This window comes from Aptenodytes patagonicus, chromosome W (genome assembly GCF_965638725.1).
Source record: "Aptenodytes patagonicus chromosome W, bAptPat1.pri.cur, whole genome shotgun sequence".
NCBI classification, from domain to species: Eukaryota; Metazoa; Chordata; class Aves; order Sphenisciformes; family Spheniscidae; genus Aptenodytes; species Aptenodytes patagonicus.
Window position 1 is genome coordinate 33645473 of NC_134981.1, and position 24475 is coordinate 33669947.

The 24475-nt window shown below is 48.4% G+C and overlaps 1 pseudogene across 1 annotated transcript in view; it reads right to left on the bottom strand.

Moving 5' to 3' along the window:
* The window catches only part of LOC143172239 (trafficking protein particle complex subunit 13-like), an 83999-nt pseudogene that overhangs the window by 13263 nt on the left and 46261 nt on the right, over positions 1 to 24475 (bottom strand). The window contains exon 8 of the transcript XR_012997311.1: positions 4761 to 4955. The product of XR_012997311.1 is annotated as a trafficking protein particle complex subunit 13-like (transcript). The remainder of the gene's footprint in view (positions 1 to 4760; positions 4956 to 24475) is intronic.

The window sequence follows — 24475 nt, forward strand, 5'->3', positions numbered from 1 at the left end:
ATGTTTCGCATTTTGGCCTTTGACAATGCCAATAATGCCACTAAAAACATTTTGGCCACGCTACCCAAAGATGCAGGGGTAGAAGACATGCTCATGCGAGTAGAGCGTGCTCAAATTAAGAAACAGACTGAAGTGATGGCTGCCACACTACAAACCGCCATTAAGGAGGTAATGGACCGGTCTGGGTGCCCAGCAGATCTGTGAAGCCTGCGTTATCATCAGGACAAAGAGAATCAGAGGACCCGTAACCGCAGAACTTAGCTCATGTGATGAGCTTTCCAAAAACGGTGGTTAAAAAAAAAAAAAAAAAAAAAGAGAGAGAGAAAAAAAAAAGAAAAAAAAAAAGGGGGGGGGGAAGAGAGAGAAAAAAAGAAAAAAAAAGAAAAGGAGAGAGAAAAAAAAAGAGAAAAAAAAAAAAAAGAAATAAGATAAGTTGTTTAGAGTGCCTACGGTGTGTACCGTGAGTATTGTGTCAGTGTTACCATTGTGCTAAGAAGTGGTGGGCCCGGTACACGCGCGCACAAAGGTGGTGTGAAACCTGCTATCTGAAAGAAATAGTGCTGTATAGAATATTAATAACCACTGGACACGAAATACAGTCCACGAAACTGCCAAATTGATTATTGTTTGTAAAAAAAAAAAAAAAAAAAAAAAAAAAAAGGAAAGACGATTTGCCTAGAAGGTAAAACGATGAGCCGGGCAGATGTGATCGTAATTGGGCTAATTTTAATAATCCCAGGGTCGGCAACTATATATCGCATTAACCCTACGCCAAGAAGATTCAACAAGATCAGGGGTTATTCGATACCTGGCTTAAGAATATATTTGGGGAACTGCCATCTTGGATAATAAGTTTAATAGAAGAAAGCTTACGCATTTTAATTGTTATATTAGTAATAAGTATATGCTCTTGTATAATTTTTAGCTGTGTGAAGAAAGCAATTATGAAAATTGTTAATCAAGTCTGGGTTGCTCAAAAACAAGAAGGGGGAATTGTGGAGGAATGGCTGGTACAGCAGGGGCACGATCTAGGATCCGTGAGCAACCCATGTTTTTAACAGTAGCAGGGATATGCTGACAAAGACGGCTGGTGACCTTGACCATCCTTCCCTGGGCAGAAGAAGGAGCCTCGCCACGTGATGAACAACAACAGCGGAACAACACCCAGGATAAGGAGGAGGCACAGATCGGCGAGACCAGCCGGCAGCTACCAATGAGAAGGGTGTTGTGAACGCGTGGACAGCTGTGATTAACCAATTATAGGTTGTTATGAAGCGTGTGTCCGAAGGTGTTGTGAGTGCGTGTATAGCCGTAATTAACCAATCATAAGTTGTTAGGAACCGCAATTAGCCAATCATAAGTTGTTAGGAAGCGCGTGTTCATAGTAGATAACTATATAAGCCCTGTTATAAGTGTAAATAAAGGAGGATGACCATACTCATATTGAGATCCATCATTACTCCGGATTCGCACTCCCGCTCCGCCGTCGAAACTGGGAAACTCCGACACAGGGAGTCTCGGTTGGTGCGTTATTGCCACCGGTGCACCTTTGTGGTAGCGATTGGCACTTGTTGGTCTTCGACCTTCAGCAACCCCACAACAGAGGGGTCCTCCGAGAGACCAGGCAAGGTGGACAGCTGTTTAATTTCCTCCATCTCCAAGGCAGCTATACCAAAAGCCCACCGGTACCCTTTTGGGTCCTTGAAATACCCTCTCCTGAGGTAGTCTATGCCAAGGATGCACGGAGCCTCTGGGCCAGTCACAATGGGGGGCTTCTGCCACCCATTCCCAGTTAGACTCACTTCGGCTTCCAATACAGTTAGCTGTTGGGATCCCCCCGTCACCCCAGAAATACAGATGGGTTCTGCCCCTATATAGCTTGATGGCATTAGGGTACACTGTGCACCGGTGTCTACCAGAGCCTTATACTTCTGTGGGTCTGATGTGCCAGGCCACCGAATCCACACAGTCCAGTAAACCCGGTTGTCCCTTTCCTCCCCCTGGCTGGAGGCAGGGCCCCTCTAATCCTCATCACAGTACTCATTTCTCATTTCTTGTACGTACGAGTCAGAAGTTTCTTCATTAAGATCAGGAGTAAGATCAGCCCTTCTACCCTGTCTGGGGAACTGCCCACTGGAAACTGGAGCAGCAATTTTCCTGGAAGAACCTCTTTCTGTGATTGTTTTCCCTTGCAATTCGCGTACCCGTGCCCCTAGGGCTGCAGTAGGTTTCCCATCCCACTTCCTCATGTCCTCTCCGTGGTCACGCAGATAAAACCACAGGGTGGCCCGTGGTGTGTACCCTTTATATTCTCTCTCTTGAGCAAAAGAACGCTTACTTCTAATAGCCGAGATACTGGTCTGTACAGGTGAGGAGTAGGACCTATCCTCTCTGAGTTGCTGGATCTCCCGGGACAGTTTTTCGGACAGTTTCTCCACAGCCGAGACGAGGGAGGAAGAAAGACTTTCCTCGTATTGCCGGAGTTGACTAGCCAATTCATCCACTGTTTGTTCCTCTCCATCTTTCCAGGTCATCACTGCCAATGAATTGGCGTATGACGATGGTGAGCTCCTTACAAACTTCCGCCACATGGGTCGTGTGCACTTGACTTCATCTGGATCTTTGGATAGCTGTTCATTGTTCAGGTCATCATAAATCACCTCCAGCACAGCTAATTCCCTCAGAAACTGGATACCCTTCTCCATGGTGGCCCATTTGCTTGGGCGACATATGACATCTTCCTTAAAGGGATACCTTTCCTTCACGCTTGACAAGAGTCGCCTCCAAAGGCTGAGGATACGTGTCCCTTTTCCAATTGCTTTGTCAATGCCCCCTTCCCTAGAAAGGGATCCCAGCTGCTTGGCTTCCCTACCCTCTAATTCCAGGCTACTGGCCCCATTATCCCAGCATCGGAGCAGCCAGGTGACAATATGCTCACCTGGACGACGGCTGAAATCTTTTCGTATATCTCGCAGCTCACTCAGGGATAGAGATCGGGTGGTCACTGCCTCGTTTATGAGTTCTTCCTCTTCCTCCTCCCCGGTCAGCGGCCGGCTCTCCTCCTCCCAATCTCGTGATGGCCCTTCTCCAGGGTCATCTGTCTCGTATACTTCTTCCTCCGCTTCCTTTTTAGAAGAAGCTTCTTCCTCCCTTATTAAACGAGCTGACTTCCGCTTCCAAAATTTCTTCTTGTGTACAGGGGCGACTGATACCGGCACAGGTTGGCTCTTTGGTTCAGCCACAGGGCGTGTTGCTGGGGTCTGAGTGGCCGCAGTGCAAGTGCATGTCACCGGAGTCTGAGTGGCCGCAAAGCCTGTTGCCGGGGTTGGAGTGGCCGCAGTGCATGTCGCTGGGGTCGGAGTGGCCGCAGGGCGCATTGTCCGGGTCTGAGTGGCTGCAGTGCATGTCGTTTTACTGTCAGAGCCAGAGACCTTCTCTTCCCTTTGAGGGTACTGAATGGTGTTGAACAGGGCTCGGTAGGCATGGGCCAGGCCCCAGCACGTTGCAATGATCTGCATCTCTCTGGAGTTGCCAGGGTGACAGCATACTTTGTCCAAATATTCTAGTAACTTTTCAGGATTCTGCACTTGCTCAGGGGTGAAGTTCCAAAACACTGGGGGTGCCCATTGGCCTAGGTGCTTGCCCATCTTGTCCCACACACCCTGCCACTCATAATTATTCAGCCTTGGGGCAGATCTCTGGATGATATTCTTAAATTGCTTACCAACTTTAGACAAAACCGAAACAGTATTCCCAAGAAGTACCAATAGAAGTATCTTAACTGCCCAAGGATGTTCAAAATACTGAAAAATTACTGTAATGAAGGAGGAAACATCATAGAAGAAGGTAGTGACACTGCCATTCTGTATTTCCTCCGTAAAAAAACTCTCAGAAAAGTTACTGCAATTGCTAGTTGTCTCCACGAAATGGTATCCATGGTACAGTAACGGCTTCATTGCGAAGTTTACATACCACACTAACGTCAAGGTCAATGTTCTAAAAACAAACCTCACAAGCAGAGCATCACTAATCACTGCAGACCACAGCAAACTGCAAAACCCAACACCAATCTTTAACATGTACAGCAGGAAAAAGAGCGCGATGCAGATTAGACAAATCAATATCGAGAACAGAGAAACCAACATTGTGACCCACAACTACTAACAGATATAAGTTCCTTAATACACTCCGGTTAATCTGTTATTATCTCAAACCCTTCGTGCCCCACGTTGGGCGCCAAAAAAGGACTGTCGTGGTTTAATCTCAGTCGGCAACTAAGCACCACGCAGCCGCTCGCTCACTCCCCCCCACCCGGTGGGATGGGGGAGAGAATTGGAAGAGCACAAGTTAGAAAAACTCGTGGGTTGAGATAAAAAGAGTTTAATAATTGAAATAAAATGATAATAATAATATGATAATAATAATAATACACAAAGCAAGTGATGCACAGTACAATTGCTCACCACCCGCTGACCGATGCCCAGCCAGTCCCCGAGCAGCGGCCCCCCCGGCCAGCTTTCCCCAGTTTATGTACTGAGCATGACGTCACATGGTATGGAATGTCCCTTTGGCCAGTTTGCTGTGCCCCCTCCCAGCTTCTTGTGCACCTCCAGCCTTCTCAATCAGTAGAGCATGGGAAGCTGAAAAGTCCTTGACTAGTGTAAGCATTACCTAGCAACAACTAAAACATCGGTGCATTATCAACTTTGTTCTCATCCTAAATCCAAAACACTGTACCAGCTACTAGAAAGGAAATTAACTCTATCCCTGCCGAAACCAGGACAGCAACCTTCCTCTTCACCCAGATTCGTTTTCCGTATGATATCTAGTTTACCAGTCACCATTACACCTTTTATTACTCCAGCTTTCTCTGCAAATTCCTGCTTTGCTTTTAGGCAGTATAAGTACTGACATGTATCCATAGGTTGCAAATAAGTCCTTGAGCCAAAAGTAGACTCATTAAAAGAAAAAACATTGAACCTTAATTTAAACAGGATAATTTAAACATAATTTCAAGAGGATTTAAGAAGAACCCAACCTTTCTTCCAGTCCCTCCACAGTTTTACTGGGTGTGCGATATTTTATTTATGGCAAAACACATTGCATTTTTGTGTTTTCACAACCGAAAACAATTCTACAATTTATGTAGAACTAAAAGACCATGTTTAGATGAGAAGAAAGCCAATTCAGCTGAGCCAGAGAGAACTGAGGTGGAAATCCACTTTGTTATGTTATAATTTAGTATCTAGCATCTTAGCATTTGAACAACAGTGCTAGTAATTTTGAAAATGCAATTTAATCTCATTAGTCAAGGCTTGTATACAGCTCTGAAAAAAAAAGCAAAGCACAATAAATATATTTTAAAATAGTATGTTAAAATAGTGATTTAATTATAAGTAAAAAAAAAAAAAAATCAACTGCAGCAATGCTCCATCTACCTGAAACATACACTACGTTTAACTTACCCTGTTAATTCTGCCTGAGATATTCATAGATTGAGGGAGACAGATGTAAAACAATACACAAAAATAACTTCAATATTTCATGTATATTTTTTACCCTCAGGAAACAGTTACAAATCAAAAAGACAGCTATACAGAAGCCAAGTATCTGATTTATGGAAAGGCAAACACTGGTACTAGAACAAAAATTTATCTGGCTGCCTGCTCTGATTTTCTTATCAATTTGGGGCTTACCTAGTCAGAAGAGAGTAGAAAAAGCAACTGATGCAGTTCAGTCTCCCTGTGTATCATTAGTATTTTGAAGTAAACAGTTCTTCATCTTAACACTGTAATTTGACAATGTCCTGGTTTCGGCAGGGACAGAGTTAATTTCCTTCCTAGTAGCTGGTACAGTGCTGTGTCTTGGATTTAGGATGAGAACAAAGTTGATAATGCACCGATGTTTTAGTTGTTGCTAAGTAGTGCTTACACTAGCCAAGGACTTTTTAGTTTCCCATGCTCTACTGACTGAGAAGGCTGGAGGTACACAAGAAGCTGGGAGGGGGGCACAGCCAAACTGGCCAAAGAAACATTCCATACCATGTGACGTCATGCGCAGTACATAAACTGGGAAAAGCTGGCTGGGGGGGCCGCTGCTCGGGGACTGGCTGGGCATCGGTCAGCGGGTGGTGAGCAATTGTACTGTGCATCACTTGTTTTGTGTATTATTATTATTATCATATTATTATTATCATTTTATTTCAATTATTAAACTGTCTTTATCTCAACCCACGACTTTTTCTCACTTGTGCTCTTCCAATTCTCTCCCCCATCCCACCGGGGCAGGGGGGGAGTGAGCGAGCGGCTGCGTGGTGCTTAGTTGCCGACTGAAATTAAACCACGACAGGGCTCCAGAGCTGGACACAGTACTCCAGGTGGGGTCTCACCAGAGCAGAGTAGAGGGGCAGAATCACCTCCCTCGACCTGCTGGCCACGCTTCTTTTGATGCAGCCCAGGATATGATTGGCTTTCTGGGCTGCGAGCGCACATTGCTGGCTTACGTCCAGCTTTTCATCCACGAGTATCCCCAAGTCCTTCTCGGCAGGGCTGCTCTCAATCCCTTCATCCCCCAGCCTGTATTGATACTGGGGATTGCCCCGACCCAGGTGCAGGACCTTGCACTTGGCCTTGTTGAACCTCATGAGGTTCACATGGGCCCACTTCTTGAGCTTGTCCAGGTCCCTCTGGATGGCATGCCGTCCCTCTGGCGTGTCAACCGCACCACTCAGCTTGGTGTCATCTGCAAACTTGCTGAGGGTGCACTCGATCCCACTGTCTATGTCATTGATGAAGATATTAAACAGTACCGGTCCCAATACAGACCCCTGAGGGACACCACTCATCACTGGTCTCCATCTGGACATTGAACCATTGACCACTACCCTCTGGATGTGACCATCCAACCAACTCCTCACCCACCGGACAGTCCACCCATCAAATCCATACCTCTCCAGTCTAGAGAGAAGGATGTTGTGGGGGACCGTGTCAAAGGCCTTGCAGAGGTCCAGATAGACGACATCTGTAGCCCTTCCCGTGTCCACTGATGTAGTCACTCCATCATAGAAGGCCACTAGGTTAGTCAGGCAGGACTTGCCCTTGGTGAAGCCATGCTGGCTGTCTCGAATCATGTCCCTGTCCTCCATGTGCCTTAACATAGCTTCCAGGAGGATCTGTTCCATGATCTTCCCAGGCACAGAGGCAAGGCTGACAGGTCGGTAGTTCCCAGGGTCCTCCTTTCTACCCTTTTTAATAATGGGTGCAATGTTTCCCTTTTTCCAGTCACCAGGGGCTTCACCGGACTGCCATGACTTTTCAAATATCATGGAGAGTGGCTTGGCAACTCCATCAGCCAATTCCCTCAGGACTCTGGGATGCATCTCGTCAGGTCCCATAGACTTATGTATGTTCAGGTTCCTCAGGTGGTCTCGAACCTGATCTTCTCTTACAGTGGGAGGGACTTTGCTCCCCCAGTCCCCGTCTTGCGGTCCATCCACTCGAGAGGTGTGGGAAGGGAGGTTGCCAGTGAAGACTGAGGCAAAAAAGTTGTTGAGTACCTCAGCCTTCTCCTCGCCTGTTGTTACCAGTTTGCCAGTCGCTTTCTTTGACCTTCCTTTTCTGGCTGACATACCTATAGAAGCCCTTCCTATTATTCTTTGCATCCCTTGCCAAGTTCCGCTCCATCCACGCCTTGGCCTTCCTGACCCCATCCCTACACAACCGGGCAGCGTCCCTATACTCTTCCCAGGATACCTGTCCCTGCTTCCACTGCCTGTGCGTTTCCTTCTTGCCCTTTAGTTTGACCAGCAGGTCTTGACTCAGCCATGCCGGTCTCTTGCCTTCCTTTCCTGATTTCTTACACCTGGGGATCGAGAGCTCTTGCGCTCTATGGAAAGCGTCCTTAAAGATCTGCCAGCTCTGTTCTGCTCCCTTGTCCCGGAGGCCAGTTTCCCAGGGGGTCCTATTGACTAACTCCTTGAACAGCTGGAAGTTTGCTTTCCTGAAATTCAGGGTCCTGACTTGACTCTTCACCTGACCCATATCCCTCAGGACTGCGAACTCCACCAGTGCGTGATCACTGCAGCCCAGGCTGCCTCCAATCTTGACGTCACCGATTAGCTCACTTGCGTTGGTGACCAACAGGTCCAGTATCGCATCCCCCCTCTGGTAGGGCTGTCTATTACCTGGCCTAAGAAGTTATCCTCGATGCACTCCAGGAGTCTCCTGGATTGCCTGCAGCTCGCCATGCTACTTTTCCAGCAGATGTCGGGGTGGTTGAAGTCCCCCAGCAGGATGAGAGCCTGTGAGCACGATGCCTCCTGTAGCTGGAGTAAGAAGGCTTCGTCAATAGGCTCCCCTTTATCAGGTGGCCTGTAGTAAACACCGACCACAAGGTTCCCTTTGTTGGCTCGGTCTCTAATTCTTACCCATAAGCTTTCAACCTGCTCGTGGCTATTCTTCAGGGACAGCTCTTCACACTCTATCCATTTCTTGCTGTAGAGGGCAACCCCTCTGCCCCTCCTTCCTCGCCTGTCCCTTCTGAACAGCCTGTAGCCATCGATAGCTACACTCCAGTCATGGGATTAACCCCACCAAGTTTCAGTAATGGCAACTAGGTCGTAGCTTTCTAGCAGCACAGTGGCTTCCAACTCCTCCTGTTTGTTGCCCCTGCTGCATGCATTGGTGTAGAGGCACTTCAGCTGGGCTGTCAGCTGTGTCACCTTCTTAGAGGAACACCCCTTAATTACTTTGAGGTATTTCACTGGTCTTTCCCTGTTGGCCCCTATTACCTCAGGAGCCCCTGGCTCCTCTCTGTAAGACTTCTCAAGCGTGCTCCAGTGTGCCTAGCACTTCTCAGAGCAACAGGCTGAGGGCCCTCGCTAGCACCCCATCCCTTAAACCTTGGCATGTCATCCCACAGCTTGTCACAGGCAAGTCCGATGTTATCCCCTTCCCCGTTCAAGTCTAGTTTAAAGCTCTGTCAATGAGCCCCGCTAGCTCTTGAGCAAAGACCCTCTTCCCCCTTTGAGAAAGGTGAATCCCATCCGACACGAGCAGGCCTGGTGCCATGTAGACCATCTCATTACCAAAAAACCCAAAATTGTGGTGGCGACACCAGCCACAGAGCCATGTATTAATAGACTGGGTCTGTCTGTTTCTTCCAATGTTGCTGCCCACAACTGGAAGGATAGAGGAAAAAATTACCTGTGCTCCAGATTCCCTTACCAACCGTCCCAAGGCCCTGAAGTGTCTTCTGATTGTCCTTGGACTATGTGTTGTGGCTTCATCGCCACCCACATGGAAGAGCAATAATGGGTAATAGTCCGAGGGCTGTACCAGGCTAGGAAGTTTCCTAGTGATGTCCTTAACTCGGGCCCCAGGGAGGCAGCAGACTTCCCTAAGAGGAGGGTCTGTCCGGCATATTGGACCCTCTGTTCCCCTCAGAAGGGAGTCACCTACAACTATAACCTGTCTTTTTTTCCTCGTGGAGGTGATCATGATACGGGGGGTAGGCCTTTCTGACCTTGGCAACGCCTCTGGTGTAGATGGACCATCATTTACATCATCCATTGACTGGCCATCCACATCCAGAGCCTCATACCTGTTGTACAGAGGCACCCGGGAAGGTGAGATGGGCAAGAAGGGGGTTTGCCTGCCACCCTGGGTGTGTAGTTGCCTCCACTCACTCCTTTCCTTTAAGCTACTGCTTTTTGCCTGGTGGGGGGAGGATAGAGGATCCCCTTAATCTTGTGTTTTTTCTGGTGGCTGTTGCTGTTTCTGTCTCAGGGAGGGCAGAGCATGGTTCCACTAGTCTATCTCTTTCTCAGACTCCCTGATGCTCCTTAACCTTTCTACTTCCTGTCATAGCTCTGCCACCAGGCTGAGCAGATCATCCACTTGGTCACACCTCACACAGCTGTTCTCACTACTGCCATCTGTTACCAGTGAAAGGCTCTGGCACTCCCTGCAGCCTGAGACCCGGATGGCTGCATGCTTTTGTGGGAGCTCTGTCTGGGATGCCACATCCATTCTGGTGAGTGCAGAGGACATAGCTTTCTGCTGGGTGGATACCATAGCTAAGCTCCTTCTGAGAGGGTGATGACCACCAATGGAACTCATCTCTTGAGCTGGTAGGGTGACTAGGCCCTTCCGTGCAAACTGCTGCACCACGCCCTGGCTGACATGCCACGCTCTGTTTGCAGCACACCCTAGGCTGCTTTTTATAGGTGTGGGGGTGGCCGCGGTTGCTCTGGCAATGCCCAGGCCTTGTCAGCGTCTCTCGTGAGAGCTGCCAGCTCCTGGCGGGGCTCTCCGCTGCCCTAGCATTTCCTTGCTTCAGGAAATCCCCCTGTACACCAAGATCTGCCGCTCCGCGGATCGGGCTGGCTCCAGAGCAGCTCCCCTTGGCAACTGACTGCTCCCCTTGGTGACTGATCATTAATTACCAATTTATTACCAAATTTATTTCTTACCAATCAAATCAGAATAGGATAATGAGAAATAAAAACCAAATCTTAAAACACCTTCCCCTCACCCCTCACACTTCTTCCCAGGCTCAACTGCACTCCCCATTTCTCTACCTCCTCCTCCACCAAGCAGCACAGGGGGACAGGGAATGGGGGTTGCGGTCAGTTCATCACACGTTGTCTCTGCCACTCCTTCTTCCTCACACTCTTCCCCTGCTCCAGCGTGGGATCCCTCCCACGGGAGACAGTCCTCCATGAACTTCTCCAACATGGGTCCTTCCCATGGGCTGCAGTTCTTCACAAACTGCTCCAGCATGGGTCCTTTCCACAGGGTGCAGTCCTTCAGGAACAGACTGCTCCAGTGTGGGTCCCCCACGGGGTCACAAGTCCTGCCAGAAAACCTGCTCCAGCGTGGGCTCTTCTCCACAGGACCGCAGATCCGGCCAGGAGCCTGCTCAAGCGTGGGCTCTCCACAGGGTCACAGCTTCCTTCGGGCGCATCCACCTGCTCTGGCATGGGGTCCTCCATGGGCTGCAGGTGGATATCTGCTCCACCATGGACCTCCATGGGCTGCAGGGGGACAACCTGCTTCGCCATGGTCTTCACCACAGGCTGCAAGGGAATCTTCTGCTCCAGCACCTGGAGCGCCTCCTCCCCCTCCTTCTTCACTGACCTTGGTGTTTGCAGAGTTGTTTCTCTCACATATTCTCACTCCTCTCTTCCGGCTGCTGTTGCGCAGCAGTTTTTTTTTCCCCTTCTCAAACACTTCTTCTGCCTTGTTGCCCCACACAATGATGTCATTGATGTATTGCAGTTGTTCAGGGGCATCACCCTGTTCCAGTGCAGTTTGGATTAGTCCGTGACAAATGGTAGGACTGTGCTTCCACCCCTGGGGCAGTCGATTCCAGGTGTGTTGGACACCCCTCCACGTGAAAGCAAACTGTGGCCTGCATTCTGCTGCCAAAGGACTTGAAAAAAAGCGCATTGGCAATGTCAGTTGTAGCATACCACTTGGCTGCCTTTGACTCCAGTTCGTATTGGAGCTCTAGCACGTCTGGTACAGCAGCACTCGGCGGTGGCGTGACTTCGTTCAGGCCACGATAGTCTACTGTTAACCTCCACCCTCTGTCAGACTTTCGCACTGGCCATATGGGACTATTAAAGGCTGAGTAAGTCTTGCTGATCACTCTCCTTGGCTCTCCAATTGATGAATCAGCTTACGGATGGGAGCTAGGGAGTCTCGGTTCGTGTGATATTGCTGCCGGTGCACCATCCTGGTAGCAATCGGCACCTGCTGTTCTTCAACTCGCAGCAATCCTACAACAAAGGGATCTTCCAAGAGGCCAGGCAGGGTAGATGGCCGTTTGATATTCTCTGTGTTCACGGTGGCTACACCAAAAGCCCACCGGTACCCCTTTGGGTCCTTGAAGTACCCTCTCGTGAGGTAGTCTATGCTAAGGATACAAGGGGCCTCTGGGCCGGTCACAACGGGGTGCTTTTGCCGCTTGTCCCCTGTTAAGCTCACCTCAGCCTCCAATACAGACAATTCTTGGCATCCCCCTGTCACTCCAGAAATCCAGATGGGTTCCATGCCCCTATACCCTGATGGCACCAGCATACACTGTGCACCAGCGTCTACCAAAGCCTTATACTCCTGTGGGTCTGATGTGCCAGGCCATCGAATCCACACAGTCCAGTATACCCGGTCATCCCTTTCCTCCTCCTGGCCGAAGGCAGGGACCCTCTATTCCTGTTCCTGGTCAGAGTATTCACTGTCTGACCCTTGCAGCGCCAGACCAGAAGTCCCCTCACCAGGATCAAGGGAGGTGATCTCAGTCCTTCTATGTCTGGGAGATTGCTGATTGCCTTCTTGTGTCTCTACAGCATCTAAGCTGACAGCCTTCTTGGGTGGCCCCTTCTTAACAGCTGTCTTCCCTCTCGGTTCGTGTACACGGGCTTCCAGCTTAAAGGTGGGTTCATGTCGGAGTTTCCCTTTGTTCAGTGTCGACGACGGAGCGGGAGTTGCGATTCCGGAGTAATGACAGATCTCAATATGAGTATGGTCATTCTCCTTTATTTACACTTATAACAGGGCTTATATAGTTAACTACTATGAACACGCGCTACCTGCAGCTTGCAGATAGGTTACAGCCTTGTGTTCACGCGCATCTATGCTCTAGCAGATTGGCCCGTTCTTTCTGATCATGCGAAATGCCTTCATGGTCTTTATCTTGTTTTTCTCCTTCCAGCTGCACATTCCTTTCTCCGTTATTTACTGCTTAAGTGCCTTGTCATGCCAGGTGGTGCAGTGTTTGCTCATTAAAATCAAACTCAGGAATGTCCGTTAGTGAGACTCCCATTCCCACATCTCCCCCTTTTTGTTTTACTAGAAACACTGCTGAAACCGATCTTTCAATCATTTTTCGTATACATTGCAACAAACAGGGTACACAAAACAAAAATGCATATAAATACTATTACACATATCCCTCCTAGCTTGGCTAGTCCTTTTAACCAGCCACGAGGAGGAGCTGTCTGATACCCGCAAGTCTGCAAACGCAGCAGCCAGGGGGTCTTTCTCCCCGGTCACTCCCCCATCATTCACTGGAACGGATGGGGTGGCTGGGCACGCTCTTCATAACAACCTATAATTGGTTAATCACAGCTGTCCACGCACTCACAACACCCTTCTCATTGGTAGCTGCCGGCTGGTCTCGCCGATCTGTGCCTCCTCCTTATCCTGGGTGTTGTTCCGCTGTTGTTGTTCATCACGTAGCGAGGTTCCTTCTTCTGCTCAGGGAAGGATGGTCAAGGTCACCAGCCGTCTTTGTCAGCATATCCCTGCTACTGTTAAAAACATGGGTTGCTCAGGGATACTAGATCGTGCCCCTGCTGTACCAGCCACTCCTCCACAATTCCCCCTTCTTGTTTTTGAGCAACCCAGACTTGATTAACAATTTTCATAATTGCTTTCTTCACACAGCTAAAAATTATACAAGAGCATATACTTATTACTAATATAACAATTAAAATGCGTAAGCTTTCTTCTATTAAACTTATTATCCAAGATGGCAGTTCCCCAAATATATTCTTAAGCCAGGTATCGAATAACCCGTGATCTAGTTGAATATTCTTGGCGTGGTCCTTTAACCATTGTAGCTGTTTGTGGATTGACTCCCCATGGTCAGACAGATTCATACAACACATCCCTTCAAAATCCTCACACCCATGTCCTTGTGCTAATAACAGAAAGTCAATAGCAGCTCTATTCTGTAAAATCGCATGATGGAAGGTATCCTGATCTGCAAGTAATTTTTCAATAAGCTCTGTTGTCATATCAGCCTGCTTTTTAGCCCAACAAGCTAATTTCCCTATCTCATTTAGGGCCCTCGCAGCTGCAGCGCCTGGTACAAATAGTGAAAGGAAGACCTTTTCGGTGTCGCTAGGCAGAATTACGTCATCACGACAGTCTGGGGAAAGACCCGTGGCGGCTCTTTTCCGTCTTTGTTGTTGCCCTTTTCTTGTTATGGTTTTCCACCAATTTTCTCCCGGGGCCAACAAGGTCAATTTTCCTAAGTAGCATGGCCCTCCTACAGCATTTGCTGGGATACCCTGCCAGGCCCTGTCCCCACATATTAAAAATACCTGTGGGGGCAACGCCTTTGGGGTACCATTGTTCCAGATTGCTATTCCTCCCTTTGTTTCCGCTCCAGCCGCTCCTAAAGCATAGCTATTACCACTGTCATTGGTACCACAAAAATCGCCCGCATCCTGATACTTGTAGTAAGATGCGTGAGAGGTGACATTAGTCCACCCTGTCCAATTTCTTGCCTGGTAGAGCTGGATACCCGTCTGTAGGGGTCCCCCAAATATAAAACATGTCTGAGTCCAATTTTTAGATGTATTTCCAACTCGCATCGACCCTAACAGTTCCAACTCCTGGGGATCCCAGGGTAGCGAGTGATTTAATCCTTTTATCAAGTTAGCACTACAGTTGCTAGTTGCAGTCACATTAGTACAGCTGCCATTACTGAACCCGGCAAAGTCACCTTCCTTATATCCAGGCATACCTAACAAACAAGTCCTAAACGGCTCAGTTGCTGAGGCGAGGGAAAGGCAAAACGCGGGCTGCCCTGTTTTATTTGCCCAGGTTACCCACATATTTTCCCTTGGGTTAATGCGATGTATAGTTGCCGACCCTGGGATTATTAAGATTAGCCCAATTACGATCACATCTGCCTGGCTCAACATTTTCTCTTCTAGGCGAATTGCCTTTTTTTTTTTTTTTTTACAAACAATAATCAATTTGGCAGTTTCGTGGACTGCATTTCGTGTCCAGTGGTTATTAATATTCTATACAGCACTATTTCTTTCAGATAGCAAGTTTCACACCACCTTTGTGCGCGCGTGCACCGGGCTCACCGCTTCTTATCACAATGGTAAAACTGACACAATACCCACGGCACACACCATAAGCACTTTAAGTAATTTATCTCATCCTTCACCACTGTCTTTGGAAACACAGTGGTAAAAGATAAGATAAACTGCTCAGAGTTAAGTTTTGCAGTTACAGGTCCTCTGATTCCTGTTGTCCTGATGATAATGCAGGCTTCACAGATTTGCTGGGCACCCAGACCGGTCCATTACCTGTGGAAACACACATATATCCTCTTCCACTAAAGATTACAGGTACAGGGCCCAGCCATTGGCCTGTGGCAGGATCCCGGTAGATCACTTTTAAATTCGGAATTACAGACTGCTGATTAAATTTAAGATTCTGATGGTGAATAACAATTGGTGGCTCTTCTCTGTCACCCATCAAACAGAGATAATTTAAAGTAAAAAGGACCTTATTAAGCCTCATCTGGGGGTCCTGTTCATCCCCCTTCTGTTTTTGCAGGTAGTCTTTAAGCACTTGATGTGCACGTTCCACAAGACCCTGTCCTTCTGGAGAGTGCGGGATACCAGTGGTATGTTTAATGCTCCATGTCCTTAAAAAGGACCGCAACTTAGCACTGATATATGCAGGACCGTTATCCGTTTTAATATGTTCCGGTACTCCCAGAACCGCGAAACAAGCAAGGAGGTGTTTACATACATGTTGGGCTTTTTCCCCCAGCAGTGCCGTGGCCCACATTGCCTTGGAGAAGGTATCTACTGTGACGTGTACATATTTCAACCGTCCAAACTCAGCGATATGAGTCACATCCATCTGCCAGAGCTCCAAAGCCTTAAGGCCGCGCGGGTTTACTCCTAGCCCTACTCCTGGCCCATGATTGCCGCACTTGGGACAGGCATGAACAATGGAACGGGCTTCACTGTCAGACAGTCCATATTGCCTTCGCAGACTTTTTGCATTCTGATGGAATATTTCATGGGCTTGTCTGGCTTGAAGAAACCGGTCCACTGGTGGTACATGACTCACGGGACTAACAAGGTTGTCAGCTATTTGGTTACCTTGGCCCAGGCCTAAATTCCGCTGATGACTGCGTATGTGCAGGACTGCACACAGAGTAGTTCTCTGTGAGACAACTGACCGTAACCTAATAAATAACTTTCCTAAGCGAGGATTGCTAGCTTCCCTGATTAATGCATCTTGAATTCTTGGCACCAGCCCGACAACATATAAAGAATCAGATACCACGTTTAGTGGGAAATTTAACCAATGCTCCAATGCCCATATTACCGCGGTCAGTTCCAGTGTCTGCAAGGTGTCTCCCTCCTGTCCCACGAGAGACTGACGGTGCCATCTGCCGGCCTCATACCATACACAGACAGCTTTCTTGGACCGCTTCCCGGCATCGGTGTATGCTGTAATACCTCCTGAAATTGGCACTTCTATAACCTTAGGTTTTTCAAGCCATTGATTTTGTTTTATTAACCGCCATAATTTCCCCTGAGGTTGTTGAGAATGCACGATTCCCGCATACCCTAGTAACGCCTCTTGGATGGCTAAGGAATTACGCATCCACCATTCCAAGTCTGCTGCGTTAACGGGAATGCTGATATCGGCAGGCTCTTCTCCTGTTAATTCTAAAATCCGTGACCGCCCTTTGCGAACTAATTCACCCACTGCTTCTGGCCTCGTTTGTATGCTAGTAGGGGGTTGCACTCGTAAAAATATCCATTCCAAAATATAGAAATTGTGCTGATTTGCCAAGTGGTGTTTTTGTTTATTACGTTTGCCATTCTTGTCAATTGTGGGCCTATCTACTGTGGTCGCGTCAATGGCATCCATATCTGTACGCGACTCCCTTGCTACCCTGTCTTTGTTATGCCATTGTGTCGTGGTTTAACCCCAGCCGGCAACTAAGCACCACGCAGCCGCTCGCTCACTCCCCCCCAGTGGGATGGGGGAGAGAATCGGAAGGGTAAAAGTGAGAAAACTCATGGGTTGAGATAAAGGCAGTTTAATAGGTAAAGCAAAAGCCACACACGCAAGCAAAGCAGAACAAGGAATTCAATCGCTACTTCCCATCGGCAGGCAGGTGTTCAGCCATCTCCAGGAAAGCAGGGCTCCATCACGCGTAACGGTTACTTGGGAAGACAAACGCCATCACTCCGAACGTCCCCCCCTTCCTCCTTCTTCCCCCAGCTTTATATACTGAGCATGACGTCACATGGTATGGAATATCCCTTTGGCCAGTTTGGGTCAGCTGTCCTGGCTGTGCCCCCTCCCAGCTTCTTGTGCACCTCCAGCCTTCTCAGTCAGTAGAGCATGGGAAGCTGAAAAGTCCTTGACTAGTGTAAGCACTACCTAGCAACAACTAAAACATCGGTGAGTTATCAACATTGTTCTCACCCTAAATCCAAAACACAGCACTGTACCAGCTACTAGGAAGGAAATTAACTCTATCCCTGCTGAAACCAGGACAGTATCCACCCCTTATTCTATACCATCTACGTCATGCTCAAGTCCCATATTTTCCAGTGCAACCTCATTAACCAACCACCCCGCTTTCCATCCTTTGATATAACACACAGATATCATTCCCTTAGTCTATGGACCACCCTTGTGGAATGTCTGTAAAATGTCCAGAAATGTCCATGAAATATCCATTGAGTTCATTTAGTCCGTGACTTTGGGCTCCATCTGTGATGGTGGTCACTGAGGCCAGGAGAGGTGGTGTGTTGCGTGGAGTTACTGGGTACCAAAGCCAGCTCAGGTCAGGTCACTGCTGCACTTGCACTGCTTCTTGTAAGGCTTGTCCTCCACTTGTTCGGGTGGTTCCTGCTATAGTAATTCCTATAACATGCAACTCAAATCATGGGTTACAACAATTTAAAGGTATTTCCATTACAATCTCCACCCCTGGTCCCTTTGGGCCAGGTTATAGGGTTTAACATTGCAATGAACTCCTCCCCTTGCTCCTAGCCTGGCTAGCAACAAGGGGTTTCTGCTATAGTAATTCCTATAACATGCAACTCAAATCATGGGTTACAACAATTTAAAGGTGTTTCCATTACAATCTCCACCCCTGGTCCCTTCAGATTAAACCATAGGGTTTAACATTGCAATAAACTCCTCCCCTTGCCCCTGCTCTGGCTTGGACTTATCCACAGACTGCAGTCCCTTAGGGTAGTACCTGCTCCAAGTGGAGCCTTATCTATGAGCCACAGTCTCTCCAGGGGTACGCCTGCTGCGGCATAGACTTATCCACAGTCACTTTGAGATGCACCTGTTCCAGCACGGCCTTCTCCATGGGCCACAATGCCTTCAGAGATATACCTGCTCCAGCGTGGCCTTACTCGCAGCCACAGTCCCTTCAGAAGTAAACCTGCTGTAGCACAAACGTAACCGTGGCCACAGACGCTTCGAGATGTACCTGCTCTGGCATGGGCTTATCCACGGCCACAGACGCTTTGGGGTGTCCTGCTCCCGCATGGACTCATCCACAGGTCACAGTCCCTTCGACTCGAGTTCACACTGGAGTTCCAGCCTGTCCAGTACAGCAGCACAGAAACAGCAGGGATGCCCTGGCCATCTGCCAGCCCAGGCACATCGCCATTGCTGTTATCAAAATGTTCCCAGGCACAGCACAGTAAGGTGATAAGCAGCACAGCAGTACAGCAAGCAGCGAAAGCAAAAAGCAGCCACTAACGAGCACTAGACTCTAATATACAGTAAGGCAAGCAAGCCCCATGGCAAGCACAGGAGCCTGCCAATTAATAGCTAAACAGCTATAACAGGTATAAATTCGATCTAGCACATTCCAATCAAACCTGTCATTATCTCGAACCCTTCGAGCCCCACGTTGGGCGCCAAAAAGGACTGTCGTGGTTTAACCCCAGCCGGCAACTAAGCACCACGCAGCCGCTCGCTCACTCCCCCCCAGTGGGATGGGGGAGAGAATCGGAAGGGTAAAAGTGAGAAAACTCATGGGTTGAGATAAAGGCAGTTTAATAGGTAAAGCAAAAGCCACACACGCAAGCAAAGCAGAACAAGGAATTCAATCGCTACTTCCCATCGGCAGGCAGGTGTTCAGCCATCTCCAGGAAAGCAGGGCTCCATCACGCGTAACGGTTACTTGGGAAGACAAACGCCATCACTCCGAACGTCCCCCCCTTCCTCCTTCTTCCCCCAGCTTTATATACTGAGCATGACGTCACATGGTATGGAATATCCCTTTGGCCAGTTTGGGTCAGCTGTCCTGGCTGTGCCCCCTCCCAGCTTCTTGTGCACCTCCAGCCTTCTCAGTCAGTAGAGCATGGGAAGCTGAAAAGTCCTTGACTAGTGTAAGCACTACCTAGCAACAACTAAAACATCGGTGAGTTATCAACATTGTTCTCACCCTAAATCCAAAACACAGCACTGTACCAGCTACTAGGAAGGAAATTAACTCTATCCCTGCTGAAACCAGGACACATTGACAAACGACCGCAAACGGGGATTCGGCTAAATTGCAAACTAGAAGTGAAATTGGAAGGTTGAGGATCCGTCGGGTCGCCCAAGCTACAGAAAGTTTATCCACTATGTTTTGCAACACAGCATAATGTTTAGGTGTTAGCAAAATCTTTTCTGCAGGGTGCGACCCTCGGAGCAGTTCAATTAGTGGTCTAATATCCTCACTAGTAATTCCAGCACAGTTACGGACCCATTGAATATCTCCCAAAAGGGTTTGTATATCTGTTAATGTTTTTAATGGGGTTTTTAATGTAAGTTTCTGAGGCTGAATTTTTGATGTTTCTATGGTCCAGCCTAAATATTTCCACGGTGTAGACTGTTGAATTTTTTCTGGCGCTACTATGAGCCCCTTTTCTGCCAACAGTATAGTTAGCCATTGGATATCTTTCGCTGTAAAAGGCTGTTGTTGACAACATAAAATATCGTCCATATAATGATAAATAATGGTATCAACCCACTCCTTTCTCACTGGCTGTAGCGCTGTGGCTACATAAAGTTGGCATAATGTAGGCGAATTTTTCATTCCCTGCGGCAAAACTACCCATTCATATCGGTCAGCAGGAGCTGCCTTGTTTATGGATGGAATCGAAAAGGCAAAGCGCTGAGTATCTTGAGAGTGTAAAGGAATAGTAAAAAAGCAGTCCTTAAGATCAATTATCAATATGTGCCACCCAGCTGGTAGCATGGTTGGTGATGGCATTCCAGGTTGCAATGTTCCCATAGGTAACATTTGGGCATTAATTTTCCTGAGGTCATGTAATAACCTCCATTTGCCTGATTTTTTGGGAATTACAAAAATAGGGGTATTCCACGGGCTAACAGAAGGCTTAATATGTCCTTGGGCCAATTGTTCAGCAACTAACTGTTTTGTGATTTGCAATCGCTCTTTGGTCATGGGCCACTGGTCAACCCAGATAGGATCATCAGAGATCCATGTCAGTGGGGGGTTGTGCGATTGCTCTCCAGTGCCCATAACTAAAAAGGTTTAGTTGTCAGAACGGCCCCTATCTGGCTTAGTACGTCTCGCCCAATTAAGGCTTCAAGGCTGCTGGGGAGGGACAAAACGTGTACTCGATTATTTACCCGTTGTCCCTCTGGAAAGATTATCTGTACCGGCTCACGGCTAACGTAGGTAGCTGATTGACCCCCTACCCCAGCAACCGCAGTTCCTGCAGGTTCTAGTCTCCATTGCGGGGGCCAAAGTGAATAGCTTATGATGGTAATATCTGCCCCCGTATCCATCATCGCGTTTAACCATACAGTGAGGCCCTGTTGTTGGAGGCTGACTTTTATCATCGGCCTGTGGTTTAATTTTGCCGAAAAACACACTGCTGGCCCGGTAGAGCCGAAGCCTGTATTGCCTCGCTTCCTTTCACTTGGCGGGGGATAGGTTACTGGGCTCTTAAAAGCAAGAATCTGAGCAATCCGACTTCCTTTTGGCACAAAGAGAGGTGGGTTTAGGGTATAAGCCATTATATAAATTGTTCCTTCATAATCAGCATCAATAACTCCTGGAATAATGATTAGTCCCTTTACTCCAGCAGAGGAGCGTCCCAACAAAAGTCCCCCTATCTTTTGGTCCTCAGACATCAATGGCCCACTAGCATTGCTGGGGATTTTGCAAACTTCAGAGTTAATTAGTGTAACCTCTACTGCTGTTTCCAGGTCAACCCCCAGGCTCCCTGTGGTTGCTGGGATGTGGTTGTCGAGAAACCCCTCTGGTTCACGCTTGGAGAGTGCATTTGTTTCTGCACGCGCCCTCTCTTCGCGCTCCCCTTCAGGTTTCCCGAACAGGCCTTTTGAGCATGAGTACCTTTTTGACATTTGTCACACCAAACTGTCGCTCTACAGTTCCGGCGGCTATGCCCCTTCTCCCCACAACGATAACAGTTCCCTTTAAAAATCTGCAGGGTCTCAGACGATCGCTGCACAGCGGCCGCTAACGGCTGCACCACTTCCCTCATGGCAGTCTGCAATGTAGCAGCCATTACTTCAGTCTGTTTTCGAATTTGAGCACGCTCCATTCACATGAGCATGTCCTCTACTCCTGCGCCTTTTGGCAGGGTGGCTAATATATTTTTTGTGGCATTATTGGCATTGTCAAAAGCCAAAATGCGAAACATTTGTTGTTTATTATCCTCCCCCAAATCTGGATGATCACGTATCGCCCCCGACAAGCGATCGACAAAATGACTATACGCTTCAGTGGCACCTTGCTGTACAGAACTAAAGGATGGAGTGGACGAACCGGGTAAGGCTAAAAAGGCGTCTAGCGCCAGTTTGGCAGACAACTGCAACAAAGCAATAGGAAAAACCAACTGAGCATTAATATCGTTAAACCTTCCCGTCCCCGTTATCATTTCCGCGGTAATCCCATAGAGGGGATCCCCCTGCGTTTGATGCTGTGCCGCAGCACTTGCCGCCCGCCGTGACCATTCCGACCCCCACAACAAATACTGCGTAGGTGACAATAAAAGCCTCATAAGGTTTTGGCAGTCAGTAGGGCACACCAGGTCAGCCAAAAAAATCCAGATTACAATTTGACGTGAAGCTTCTGATTTTATCCCATACTGGGACACAGTGTTTTTTGCTTGCTGTAGGATTTTCCAATCGTGAGGTGCCCACTTATTGCCGTTATTCTCTTGCAGCACAGGAAAAGCACTCGCCCCCAAGCTGGATACCGCTTGCCACTGCCCGTCCAGCATAGCGTCTCTAGCCATTTCGCTCCAGCGTCTGGGCTGAACCGTCGCTGGTGGTCCAGAGAGGCAAGGGGGTAGGGATTCCCCTGATGCCCCGGACAGGTGCTCCATCCCTCCCCTCTGGGCTGTAATTGTTAAGTCCTGTAACTGTTGCACTACCTTCTTCAGGAGCTCATTAGTCTCAGCCATACTCTGTTCTTTGCTGTCACCCTGTGGCGGAGTAGACGCACCTGAAGAGACTCCTAGAGGCGGGGCTGTTGGCCACGGAGGGGTTAACGGAGCTAGCCGCTCCTCCTCCCCGGGTCGTCGCTCTTCCGCGACCGCCTCAGGTGAAAGAGGGGCCCCGTTACCGCTAGTTTCTGCATCTTTGCAGTCCGTAAGCGGAGGGTACGTTTCAAGCAGTTCAGAAGCGCCGTCACCCCCCAGAACACTATACTTGGCTTCCAAGGCAGTTCGTTTGGGGGTACCCGACATACCTCGGACTGCAGACGGCCCAAAGAACCGAAACAGTCCAGATGTTGTATTCTTCGGTCTATCAGGCAAGGGTTCTGGGGCTAGCATTTGAGTGGCTGCACAAGCCACCTTTCTTTCAGCTTTCATGGCTTTTAAAGTCTCTGACACAGACCTCCATAGTTCCCGCACTGTTTTAATCTCCTTCTTTGACTTTTCATCCCCCGTGATAGTCTGCTCCCACATAGTATTGCCAAGCTCTCGCCACTCAAGGTCAGAAAAAATAGTTTGACTGTCCTTAAAATGTCCCCAACGTTGTCCTAATTTAATCAACGTACATAATTGTTTTACCGTTGTCTCGATCCCTCTCTTGGAGAGGATGCTTACGAGCAACGCAGCTGCCGCCTCTATTTCCATCATAGCGGTCGCTCACTGGGAGGCAGTTGGCCAGACTGCTCCGTTATCTTATCCCCCTCCGAACATCGGGATAGTACAACTCCCAGCCGCTTTTCTCCCGCTCCCCTTCTCTCGCTGCTCTTACCGCAGTCTCGAAGATATGCGCCGAACCATCCTCTGCTACCAGATGTCGGAGTTTCCCTTTGTTCAGTGTTGACGACGGAGCGGGAGTTGCGATTCCGGAGTAATGACAGATCTCAATATGAGTATGGTCATTCTCCTTTATTTACACTTATAACAGGGCTTATATAGTTAACTACTATGAACACGCGCTACCTGCAGCTTGCAGATAGGTTACAGCCTTGTGTTCACGCGCATCTATGCTCTAGCAGATTGGCCCGTTCTTTCTGATCATGCGAAATGCCTTCATGGTCTTTATCTTGTTTTTCTCCTTCCAGCTGCACATTCCTTTCTCCGTTATTTACTGCTTAAGTGCCTTGTCATGCCAGGTGGTGCAGTGTTTGCTCATTAAAATCAAACTCAGGAATGTCCGTTAGTGAGACTCCCATTCCCACAGGTTCACCATCCCACTTCCTCACGTCCTCCCCCTGGTCACGCAGGAAGAACCAGAGGGTGCCACGTGGCATGCGCCTGGGGCTGCCTTTCCCTCTGACCGGGGCAGGAGGGTGTTACGACCCAGACTGGGTGACTCAGGGGGTTGTAGCGGTTTCGTGATTCCCTTGGGCTAAATTAAGGTGAAACGACACCAGGCAATTAATTAAATGCTTTATTTATGGAACATGCAACTTAAACTTGGAAAGCATAATAATAGGCAGCGTGGATTCTATTGAGGCATTTATAAGAAGAAAAGGAAAGAGAAGAAAAGGAAAAAGAGAGAGAGAGAGAAATATCGCCACCCTTGGATCCCGCGATGACGATGACGGACATGGCAATCCTCCGGTGATGGGCGCGTGCGTGGCTCCTTGGAGTTGTGCCTTTTATAGTCTAGTCCCCGCCTCTCGGGGAGTTACGTAGCTCCTGATCCTTTGTGCAGGTGCCATTGGTGGGGGTGGTCAAGAACCCCTTCCTCAAATAAACTCTGTATGACCTCTGGCCATATATGGTGCATTGTCATGCCGGGCCTATCAGAACATGGAACTGCGCACCCTCCAGCATGCCCTCCGTGTCCTGAGTTATCTGACCTCTCGTTTAAGGTTTATTGCTGCTATGCAGACCGTGACTTGTTTTACCACAATGTTTGAGACATTAACTCTTTCAGTCTCTCACACCACCGTGTGGCTCAAACATTGTCTATATAGACAATATATAGACAGCATTCTCCATCAGTGAGATTTAACATTCCACATACGCCCTGCTCTTTTAACAATACCATATCTAAAGCTAATCTGTAGACGCCTGTTGAATCTGTAAATTCATTTCCCCAAAGGCCTGATTGGTCCAATTGCTTAGCACGTGTATTTGCCAGGTCAGATTTTCTAAAACAAACTGGTGTCTTTTAGGGGTCTGTCGCCGTTTAACCTCAGTCGGCAACTGAGCAAC